The sequence below is a fragment of the Camelina sativa genome, chromosome 5 (assembly GCF_000633955.1).
Source record: "Camelina sativa cultivar DH55 chromosome 5, Cs, whole genome shotgun sequence".
NCBI classification, from domain to species: Eukaryota; Viridiplantae; Streptophyta; class Magnoliopsida; order Brassicales; family Brassicaceae; genus Camelina; species Camelina sativa.
Genome location: NC_025689.1, coordinates 27,281,531 through 27,293,791, shown reverse-complemented (window position 1 = coordinate 27,293,791; position 12,261 = coordinate 27,281,531). Strand labels below are relative to the sequence as shown.

Genomic DNA, 12,261 nt, shown 5'->3' with positions numbered 1-12,261 from the left:
ACCTCAGAAGAAACACAAGGAGGTGTTGTGGAGGCTGGAGACTCGAGAACACTAGAAGAAGTTTCCGGAGCATCAGTTACCGAGTCATCTGGATATGGGATTGGAATGAGCGAGACTCGGTGGAAAGAAATATCATCAAACACCACATTCACAGTTTCCTGAACAGAACGCATACGCTTGGTGTACACACGGAACGCAGTACTGTTGCCAGAATAACCCAAAAATAACCCATCATCGCACTTTGAATCAAATTTTACTAGCTGATCTTTGTCATTTAAGATGTAGCATACACAACCAAAGACATGGAAATAGCTGACTGATGGAGTGCGACTCTTCCACAATTCATTGGGTGTCTTGGAGGTTCCTGGTCGAACATACACCTGATTGATAATGTAACATGCAGCATTGACAGCCTCATCCCAGAACTGTTGAGGAACTTGATTCCCATGAAGCATTGCTCTTGCCATCTCCTGCAGGGTTATGTTCTTCCTTTCAACTACGCCATTATGTTCTGGTGTCTTGGGTGTTGAGAATTGATGCATAATCCCTTGAGCTGTGCATAACTGATAAAACTGCTCATTCTGAAACTCACCACCGCGATCACTGTGTATTGCCTTGATAGCCCACTTCTCGCTTTTAATTTGGAGAGCCAAGATGCGAAAGCATTCAAGCGTATCTGATTTTTCCCTAAGGAAATGCACCCATGTGTAGCGAGAGAAGTCATCAACCAGAACAAAAATGAATCGTTTACCCGACAGGCTATTGACACGAATTGGACCCACAAGATCTATGTGTACCAGTTCCCAAATACGCTCAGTGCGCACATCAGGAACTGCCTTGTGTGGCACTTTTACCTGTTTTCCTTTGTTACATGGTCCACACACAAAGTGTTGATCAGACTAGGTATCCCTCGAACAATATCTTGATGCGCGAGTTTATACATGATGTGTATGTTCCGATGACCCAGCTTCTGGTGCCACAACTCAGTGTTGGTCCCTGTGGATGCATGAAAGCAATGATTTGTTGACTTCCACATATAGCAGTTATTACCCGACCGCTTGCCTTAAAGCTTCACAGATCCTTGTTGATCCCGTTTAGTGAAAGTAACATCCATGCCTTCATCACACAACTGACTGACAATGATGAGATTTGCCTTTAACCCATCAACTAGAAAAACATCTCTAAGACTAGGTTGTGCACTTCCACCAGTATTACCTTTGCCTTTGATTTCTTCTTTTGCTCCATTACCGAAAGTAAACCGACCAGTAGATACATTCTCAAATTCTGACATGTTGGTATGAGCTCCAGTTATGTGTCTGGAACAGCCACTATCAAGGTACCACTTCTTTTGGTTAGAACCAAACTTACCCTCAGCCTGAGCTACATTACAGTACATACCACTCCTCTTGACAAACAACGGCTTGTTGATTGGTCTCATATCTCTAGGATAAGCCATTTGCTGAGTTGTCCTTGACATGCAATTGTTGTACTCATAGCACTTTGCTTTTAAATGAGTTAGGTTTCCACAGTACCAACACCCATTTCTTTGACTTCGTGAAACTTGGTAAGCTGGTCCAAATGCTTGATGTGCTGGGTAGTGATTTGCAGCCAACCCATATGGATCAAATGACTGAGTCACAGGCATAACTCTAAACGGTGCTCTTTAAGAAGCCTGAACTCTCCTTTGAGAACGTACATTTCTTGCTTGGTGAGAATCGGTTTTGACCGGTACTGCCGCTTGTGTCTTTGGTTGGATGGGTATAGCTTCTTTGTTTTCTGTATCAAGACCCTTGACAAACTTCGTGGATGTTGAAGCATCGTTACCTTGATACCCGAGTCCCCACTTAGTATTACCCATCCTCCCACTATTCAGAATGGTATCAAGATCCTTTGTTTCTTTGCTCATCATTCTAATGTTTTTAAGCTGCTCTTCCAGTTGTTTTTCAAGTCCCTGAGACTTTGCTCTTTCTTCCTCAAGATCTGAAGACAGCGAGTTGAACCTTGCCAAAGATCTGCCTTTTCAGCCAGCAGCACATCATACTCCTGAGTTTTCTGAACCAGACTTGAAATTAACAGAGTAAGCTGTTCCTCAGCGGATAGATCTGCCTTGTCATCTTCATAATATGACCCAACAGCTGGTTGATCCTTCACTTCCTGCTCCACCACTTCATCTTCCTCAATGACTCCCAGCAGAGCCACATAGTTATTGAGAACTTCACCATCTTGCTCATTATCATCAGAGTCATTATCACTCCAGACGACAAACGATTTGGATCTACTCTCTTTAGTAGGAAATTCCGCCTTGATGTGTCCATATCCTTTGCATCCATAGCACTACATTAACCCTCTATGCTTGTAGCTAGGGCATTCTGCCTTAACATGACTGTATCATTTACACTCCAGACATTGGCGCTATTGCCTATCATCCCTCTTAAAGTCCCTTTCCGAATCACTTCTGACTGTAGATGGGGATCCTCTGTGCTGACCACCCTCCATCTTCTTGAAGAACTTCCTAACAAGTAACCCAACGTTTTCTTCATCTGCAGTATCTTGTGTCTCAGCATTCTTCGGTGTTTCAACAGCCTTTAGAGCAAATGATCGTTCAGCGCGTTGTTCTTTTTTCTTCAGCTGCATCTCAAACGACTGTATCATCCCAACAACTTGATTGAACTTCAACTCATCTGAGTTCAAGGAAACATCAATGGTAGATCTGTGTGGTTGAAATTTGTCTGGAATGCTCCTAAGAAATTTCTTCACCAGCTTCTTGTCCTTGTAGCATTTTCCCATGATAACAGCTTCCTGTGCGATAGCACTCAAACGACTGTTGTAACTTGCAATGGTCTCACCTTCTTCCATGGACAGATTCTCGAAATCTGATGCCAGATTGTCCAAGCGTGTCCTTTTACATTGCTAGTTCCTTCAAAGGTAACTTGGAGGATATCCCAAGCTTCTTTCGCAGCCACACAACCCTGGACACTATTGAACTGATCCAGCGGCAGGGAGTTGAAAATCACCGACAAAGCTTGAGAGTTGTGCTTAGCCTCAGCCTTTTCTTCTACAGTTCACTGCTTCCAGGTTTAAGCATCGATTCACCCTTGTCATTTTTCACCATTGGTTTGGTCCAGCCATCTTCAACAGAAAACCAGGCCTCCATGTCGATACCTTGAATAGCCTGTTTGACCGACACCTTCCAATGCCCATAATGCTCTGGATCCAGTTTCAGAACTTTCGGTATCGCAACAAAAGCTTGTGGTTTCTCCATACCTCTTGTCACAAGATCTCACATGTTGAAAAGGCAAACAGACTTTTATCAGGTGTATGCTCTGATACCAATTGTAAAGGTATAGAGGAATAATAGCACAATCTTCTGCTTGAACAACACCAAGCGTACGCTTTTACTATTTATTCTTATTAAACTATTAACCGGTTACAAGAATAAATCTAAGCACACTTCTCTTCTCTATCTAAACTCTCACCAGTATAGATCTAAGAGAATAACCCAACACTCACCTTCTTAGCTTTCTTTGATCAGCCTTGAAGTTACAATCTCACGCAAAAGGTTTTTCAAGTGTTCAAGAAAACCTCCCACTCATCACCCTAGATCTTTTAAATTCGATCACCCTAAAACCCTAAAAACATCTTTAAATCTTCAAGTAAGGCAATTTCTTGTTTGCCACAATCTCACTTTCCTTAACCATTGCGAACGATATTATTCATATATCTTCTCTCTCGATTCTGCTTTATCTTCTTATTCCATCCAAATCGGACTTTCTATGTCAGCTGCGCTTTCTCGCTACTCTCCACTCGTCTATCCTCAGATACAAAGCTCTGTGTCCTAGCAGGACCTTGTTAAACAAACATACTGCTGCGGCAACTGCATCTACAGAATCGAGGTAAATTCTTGTTTTCCTAGATTTCCTTATAGACGAAGAAGACGAGAACAGAGAGGATGATACCACGTTTTTGTTGTTGTTAAGATTCAAGAGTACTGTTTCCAGTTTGGCCATTTCCCATTATTATTATATCTATATATATAGAGAGAGAGAGGGCTTAATTCGTTTTCCTTTTTTGATTAGGAGAGACAAATTGTTCCTTTTCCTTATTAAAAAAGGAAACAAAAATAGATAAATGACTAAAGAAAACAGGAATAAGAAATTCACAATAGGCTTTAAGATCCTATTCTCAACCCGATAGACTCGAGAAGATTGTATATCCATCGAACAGGATCAAGAACTCACGTTAGTCTTTAGCTGGGCGTTCTGGAGATCCTGCAACCAAAAAAAAAAAAGAAGGTTTCATTAGCATCAATATAGACAATATAAACCTAGGCGCGCGTTATAAAATTACTAAATTGTTTTGTCATAAGCAGATATACAAAAATAGAATAATAACCCCATTGTAATAGATTCTATATATATAATAGCAAGAGAGTCACATACGACGGAGATGTTATCTAATAACTGGCTAGGTTCAAATCAATACAATCAACTACTCAAGAGACAGTCCTTCACATATCCTCATACCAAAATTAGTAGCATCAAAGAGGCATAACAATTTAAAATAAAAGACATACTTCCTAGTACAATCTCCATCAAGTGCATGGAATACAAACTTTCCTACACGGTATCCAGAGAATTACAGCCAACAAAACTACACAGAAATATTAAAAAAGAAACCAACACTTGTATATACAAACACGAACCATAGTCTATGACAATCCACTTGCTATTGTGCCCTTGCACAGAAGGCAGCGTTACAGGTTTGGCTCCTTTCTGCTTTTGCTTGGTCTGTGAAGAGAAATACAAGAAAACCATTTGATCACTCTTATAATGTTCCAAAATAACAAATTACTTAAAACGAGTTCACAAAACAGCTATACGGTTTATCAGAGGTCAATTCTCACATATCGAATCACAAAATAGGCTATACCCAAATAAAATCAACAGTACTCTCTCAACGATATATATACCTCTTGTAAGAGATATATCTCTCTATCTCTGATTTATGTTCAGGCTTATAAGCTAACCATCTTTCATGTGGACATAAATCATCAAATGTTCCTAGATCTGCATATTAATAAGATTGAGATTAAATTACTAAACACATTTGCATAACAAAACATATTTAAAAACGTACGTTAAGCAAAATTTCAAACCTTGAAGCAAAAATTTGGTTCTTCTTCATAGCACTTGATTTTCCAAAGAACAAGACCATTATCATACAATATAATTGGTTTAGTTCTACTTGCATCACATATACGCGTCACTGTAAATAGAATTTGTCACGTTAAAGACAACAAACATATTAGACAACAATATATAAAGCAAATTGAGTCTAAGGATTTAGACTTAAGTTGAGATGTCATGCCTTTTGCTTCCATCATCTCATCATGAGCTTCTTTAGCTTCGGCTCTTATTTGAGACATGACTACGTTATGTTCCTCAATGGACAATGGAGCTCCATTTTTCTCCATAATGGCTTTGGCAACATCATCTTGCATCTTCTGTTTGAGCTTCTTCTCCTATAAAGACAAAATGAGCTTTAGCACAACAAAGAGATTTTAGAAAATACCTTTTCCTTTGCTGCTGCAAACTTTTCTTGAGCTTCTTTTTTCTGTTTTTCTCTTCAATTTCGCTTTTTATGTAATCTCTCATTACCCTGAGAAAATTACACACATGAGGTATCTCAAAACGAAACATAAAAACTACGTACAAGAAAAAATTGATATTGGCGTATATATAAAGATACACATACTTTGTGCTAAGTGATTCATCACATAAGAAATTTAGAAGCTTGAGCCTTCTCGATACATCCATCTTCTCGTATTCAGTGACACCCGCTACAAAATTTTCAGGAGGGAACTCATCACTCAAAACTTCTGACTGCGATAGGATCTCTCCGATAGCAGTGAACCAACTGCTGTCAGTTGCACTTAGAGTCAAGGACCTGTAATATAAAATTCAAATGCATCACAAACTTGAGCAAGAAAACAAACATGTGTATACATTTATATAGACTCATACATCTCTCTTTGATGTGATATTAAATCCAACAACTGGATCATCATCTGGACAATAGGGCAGTATTGGTTTCTCCTTGTGTTACTGTAGAAACTAAGTTTCACACAATGAATTTGTTTGAAGGGGGAAACAAATTCAATAGCACTATCTCTCTAAGCAATCGGATCAAAGTAAATAAGCAAAGGGGAACTGAAATCTCTTGGAAAACAAGTTAGGTTTTGCTCAAGAACAAAGAAGAACTAGGGTTTTTGAATTAATTGCTGGATGGATTACAATAGGAGAGAATCCCCTCTATTTATAAGTTTTGTTAGATTTACATAATATATCCACATTCCAAATCACAGCCGAGCTGATTAGAAAAGTTTCTTGTTTCTTGTCAGGTATGCCGCTCGGCGAGCTGGGAAGTCGGTTCCTCACCTCGGCACTGGGCTTCTCAGTTCTATTGGGCCTTCGAAGACAGATTTCACCTTGGGACCGAACTCCCGGTTTAGATAACTGGTTTCTCTAATCGGGTTTAGATCGGTATGTTGGGGGTGCCAATTCCCGCACCAACAATTAGTCCCCCCCCCAGTTTGGTACATTCAGAAGTTAATTCGAATGTCCGGACAATAGGAAAAGAATATCTGATCTAATTCGTAAGGAAAACCGAATCTAATCACCTGCATCGTCTCACCACTCCGTTATCCATTAGAAAGGTGACACGTGTCCGATCCGTTGCTTCTGTCAGCTCGGAAGCTGAAAAGTTGCGTAGGTTGGGTAGGTCATTATGACTCCGCGTAGGGTTGCCGTCCACTCACTTCTATAAATACTCGACCCCGTTCTTCATTTTCACTTTTCGCCAAACCATTGAAGGTATTTGCTCTGTTCTCTCTCATCTTTCTTATTTAATTTATTATTATTTTCGTGAAATTTCTTCCACACTCTTCGGCGATCTGCAATATCTTTCACCTCGGCCATGATCTCCTCGTCTGCCACGGAAAGCGATCCACTCATCCGCAAAAATTCCAACAAAAAACTTCCCCAGACCATCAGATCGGACTGAGGCGATATGCTCAATAGATCTGAAGAAAATGCCGAATGTTCTTCGAGACCCAGATCAGACAAAATTCCTACCCTGGAGGTTCCTTCTTTAACTGATGAGGAGAACCGCGGGAATCATGGCAATGCTGCATCAGTTTCTTATCTTCCATCAGACAATTTGAATGAAGAGGAAGCTCAACTCGCATCAGAGGAAATCATGATTGAGGACATTCTTCCTCGCCTAGATCATCGAAGCCGGATTGGAGGCGAGAAGACGACCAGCAATATCGAAACCGTTCGCACAATGTTGAATTCATGCGATTAACGGGACTGCGGTGTCTACATCATCATTCCCGGAGAGCACCAACGTCCATGGAACCCGCTTAAAGGGTTTATCTATTTATATGAGGGTTTCTTCTCCAAATGCCGGTTGTGGTTTCCTCTTCCTAGCCTGCTCACTAGATACACCCATCGTCGCCAAATCCCGATATGTCAGCTCTCCCAAGGAAGTATCTGAAACTTCGTCGCCTCTCTTACCATTGCGGCCGAAACCAGAAATTACCTCGGAGTTGAATGCTTCGAGCATTTAACAAATTTTAAAAATTCTCAAGGGAGCCCCTCATGGATGGTTAATACGAAGCCAGCTCATAACTTCGTCCCCGGTGAGAAAGTTAGCAATTTCAAGAAGTTGAGAGCTCTCTATTTCTTTGTCCGAGTTGATGACCGTTCTTTTGAAAATCCGAAATGCGGTCGGCGAAGAGTGTGGAACAACTCGCCTCATATCATCTCGTTCCTTGTTTTGTCGAATCGGACACTCCTTTTATGACCTAATCTTAATTTTTAATATTTTTGCAGTTCACCCTACCTCAACTCGGACATTAACTCCCGAATTCCAACAAATCAGGGACACGCTTTTCGCAGGAGTTGATCGTAGCTGGGATTTTATTACCAGACGTCGTGTTGAGGAAGCCATGGACAAGTCGAAAACCAAGTTTTCGAGTTTCGCGGGTTCACTGGGTCAAACTTCCGAAGTCCCAGCAACCACAATTGTCGAAGCCAGGATGCTCCAAACCATAACTCTGAAAAACGAGCTGGTCATTGATCTTGAGTCTGAGCAGACGGGAAGCGAGTTCGTCGACATTGAGAGCCTTGACGATAGCTTGATAGCCCCTGATCTCGGCCACGAAAATGTAGTTCCCAACGACTCACTTCCGCCTCCACCGGTTGAGTCCGTTATTTCAGAATAACTCGCCCCCGAACCGAGCAGCGGTTCCAAAAAGAAAATGTCCAAAAAGGATAATAAGGATAAGGGCAAGGGAAAAAGCTCTGACCAAGAAACAGGCCAAAAGCGTTCCACGGAAGAGGCAGGACTCGAATCATGTGACCGCTTCCGAGTTGAGCGAGAAAATAATCGTTCGGAACAATTTACCTTCGATTAATTCAGGGACGGTCCTCTCGTTTGTAATCAGGCAGCTGCTAGGGAATTGTGCAGGCATCTGAAGGTATCCTCAGTCATGTTGCCGCCGGTCGACAAGCTGGAATTTAAGGATCAATACCTCAAAGTTGCGCAGTCCGCCCTTCAGGTTTAAGTCACATCCCCCTTTATCTTATCTCGCAATTTCATATCATTTTTTTTCTACTTCTCTCCACCTTACTTTGTTTAACATGCAGACCGCCGCCTACGCCAGTGCGCTCACTCTTATGTACGATAAGCGAGTTAAATCGATGGCGTCCTCGGAGTTCGAATTCAACAAGATGAAGGAATGCCTAGACAACCTCCAGGAAGCGAACAAGTCGAAAGACGGCTGAATCAAGGAACTGAAGGGCCTTCTTGCGAATAAGGAAGAAAACAACAAGCACTTGGAAGCAAAAATTTCCGAGCTGGAATCGCGGGGAAAAGTTTTGGAGGATGAGAAGTCCGAGCTGAAAAAGGTTTGAGTCTGAAGTGAAACGACTACGCCTATAATTGATCGCAGTTTTAAGCGGACAAAGCAATTCCAAGATGCCAAGTTCTATAGGCAGTGTTGATCCCGAAGCCAAAGTCGGAAACAATGTCCCGACATTCTCGAACTCATAAGCCATTGAAAGAGGGATGTCCTATTACCCGAATATTCGAGCTCCGTGGATGCTGATGTTCCGCGTCAAGCCGGAAGCGAGGTCGGATTTAGAGACCTTCCTCTCTTGCATCAAAGAACGCCATTCCGAGTATCGTAATCGGCTAGCCGCGACAGAACAGTCGCGAAACGAATTGCTATTCAAACTTAAGCTGCTCGAATTCCATCCAAGATTTTGGATTGAAAATGGACTGGACAGGGTGGCAGATATGCCGTCGTGCTTGATCGAATATTGTAACGAATGGTAGCATTCGACAAACTCAACACCAAGCGAACAAGGTTTCTCCCTGGGTGGCGAATTCATGCCCTTCGAGGTGAAGCCGTTCTATATGAACAAACACGCCAACAACGTAGAGGCTGCTGCAGCTCACGCCTTTGTTTGCTAACCCTTTCTAACTTTACCTGTGTCAGTCTCCTCTAAGTTTTAGTTCTAATCGACAATCTTGTGTGCAGATCGAATCTGTGCACTGGGAACAATCCCACAAACTTTACTATCATCGCAAGAAGAAGAATGAAATCGACGACTGTTTAGCTGTACTGGAAGCCGAGATCGCCACCTTGAGGGTGAAGAGGAAAAGAACCATCGGTCGCCTTGACGAGGCCGAACAGAAGTTCATGGCACTTGAATCACGTCCTGATGAATGGGAGAGAACATGACTTCAGCTACTATGGCCCATGCCAAAGCGCCTTAAAGTAGACACTCGAAAGATCGCAACAGGGCTTGCTCTGGATAACTGATGTGCTTGTAACTGGCGATTTGAGCCATTCGTCGTTTTTCTTTTTATATTTATATTAAGGATGTTGTCGCGTTTGGACAATTTATGTTTGCAATAAATAAAGTTTTCACTATATTCGGAAATTTACACTAGGCAGGACGTCTCCCGGCTTACACTGAGTAATCCTTATGAGGGTAATTTAACCTTATTGTCCATGCGCTTTGGCAAAGGGCAAAGTACAGAACTTCGGCTTACCTTCTTTGTTCCAATTCAGAGGTCGAAAGGCAAAATTTAAAACTCTGGGTTCGGCTTATATCCGTCCGAACTGGAACTTACGAAACAATTGAAAAAAATTCTCTGGGTTCGGCTTATCTCTCGTCGAGTTATCAAAACAATTCAAAAAGAATTCTCTGGGTTTGATTTATCTCGCATTGGATAATTAATAATGTCGATCATCTGGCCGGGATGTCGATCCGTTCGGTTCCGAACTGGGTGGACGTAGTGGTCCATTTTTTTTTTGCTCATTCCCGAGGCGTAATCGCGTCATTTTAAATGCAGACGCGGTTTCACAATGCAGCGCGTATCCTCCTACGATCTGATTGGTGCGAGAATTTCGGGACGCAGCATTTTTCTCCCCCTTTCTCACTATAAATAGGAAGAAAGGAGGTATGCTGAGCACCTCACATCCAAACATAAGAAAGATAAACAGCAAAGCATGCCTATCACAACTCGATCCGCATGGTTGAGGCGAGTTTGAGAGCTGAATGCCGCCGGCGTCAGTGGATTCGAGCCAGAAGCTTCGAATGTTGCCCTCCCCCTGGAAGAGACGGTTCTGTCTCCATCTCATGAGCTCATTGCAGAAATTGAGGAGGATCCATTACAGAGAGAGATCCGCGTCTACCGAGCAGGGTGTCAAAGGATGAGTTCGTATATCAGGGCATTTCGTCTGAAAAACGACCTTATCTTCCAGCTCTGCCGTCTAGAAGGAACCATCTAGGTTCTTGACGAGCTCATCGCTGCTCGCTTCTACTTGGCGAACTGGCGTATGACCCGACTGCTTGTTGACTGTGACCGATGTGAAAGACAGGTTGCCAGAGCCTTGATACCCGACCTGCCAGAAGGTGACTACGAACCGCTGGGCGAATCGGAAAACCTGCATATCGAAGAAGTTCTGATATACAGGAGTCGCATAGAGAGGCTACGACGGTACATCCTCCATCTGGAAACCATAGACCACCATTTCCGGGAGAGCAACACCGTAGAAGGCCCATGTGCTTTCCTCGAAGAAATGGTGGCCAGAGGTGTGGAGGTGCCTGCAGGTTGGCGAGAGCATCAAAGCTGGCGATCCTATCTCGAAGGTCTGATCGTCGAAGATCCACTGGAGTCCGACCTCTCGAGCTCTGCGCCTGTGAATCACCGAGGAGGTTGAGATCACAGGAGGGAGGTCCCACTTCGCACCGGCTCCCTGAGATCAGAAGGCTAGTCATTTCGTCTATTGGGACCGGTGTTCTCCACATCAACAAAATCTTTAAATTTCCGTTGCTTTTTGTTGTTGTTTTCTTTATGTTGGCGATATGCGGAAGTAAAAGATTGCTCTTTTATCTGGCGAGATGCCGAACTGACTTGGTACTTAAATCGAAATAAAGATTTCTCTTTGGTGAAAAGAAATTTTATTATTTTTTCAGCTTTGCCCGCAAAATCTAATCAAAGAAATCGGGGGCTATCTACGTACCCAAAATTGGGATCAAGCCAGTGGTAGTTCATAGTACAAGCGTTTTCAAAACCGAGATCTATCAAATGACCTAGTAATAATAACGTTTAAGATAAGCCGCGTTCCACGGGTTTTTGACCTGCGTACCCTCCATGGTCAAAAGCTCGTAAACTCCGGGGCAAACTGCTTTGGAGATAAGGTATGGCCCCTCCCAACGAGCACCAAGTTTACCGGCGTTTATCTCCTTAGTATTCTCGTAAACTTTGTGCAGCACTAGGTCGCCCTCGTTGAAACGTCGCTGGCGGACAGTTTTGTTATAGTACTTGGCCGCGGCATTTTGATAGTTCTGGATTCGGACCAGGGCTTGATCGCGTAACTCTTCGGCGAAGTCAATGTGATTGAGCATCATGTTGTCGTTGAGCTTGGAACCGTCGACCAACATAGTGCGGCGAAGCGTTAGCACTCCAGCCTCGGCTGGAGCCAATGCTTTGATACCATAGGCTAATGAGAATGGAGACTGCCCCGTAGCTCGCTGCGGGGTAGTCCGGTAGGACTAAAGTACGCCATCAAGTTGATCTGCCCAAGCTCCTTTTCTTCGTCCGAGGCGTTTCTTCAATCATTCTATTATGGTCTTGTTTGTGGCTTCGGCTTGACCGTTCCCCTGAGGGTATCGGGGGGGG

At 42.9% G+C, this 12,261-nt stretch overlaps 1 pseudogene; it reads right to left on the bottom strand.

Moving 5' to 3' along the window:
* The window catches only part of LOC104789628, a 25,821-nt pseudogene continuing 16,615 nt past the window's right edge, over positions 3,056–12,261 (bottom strand).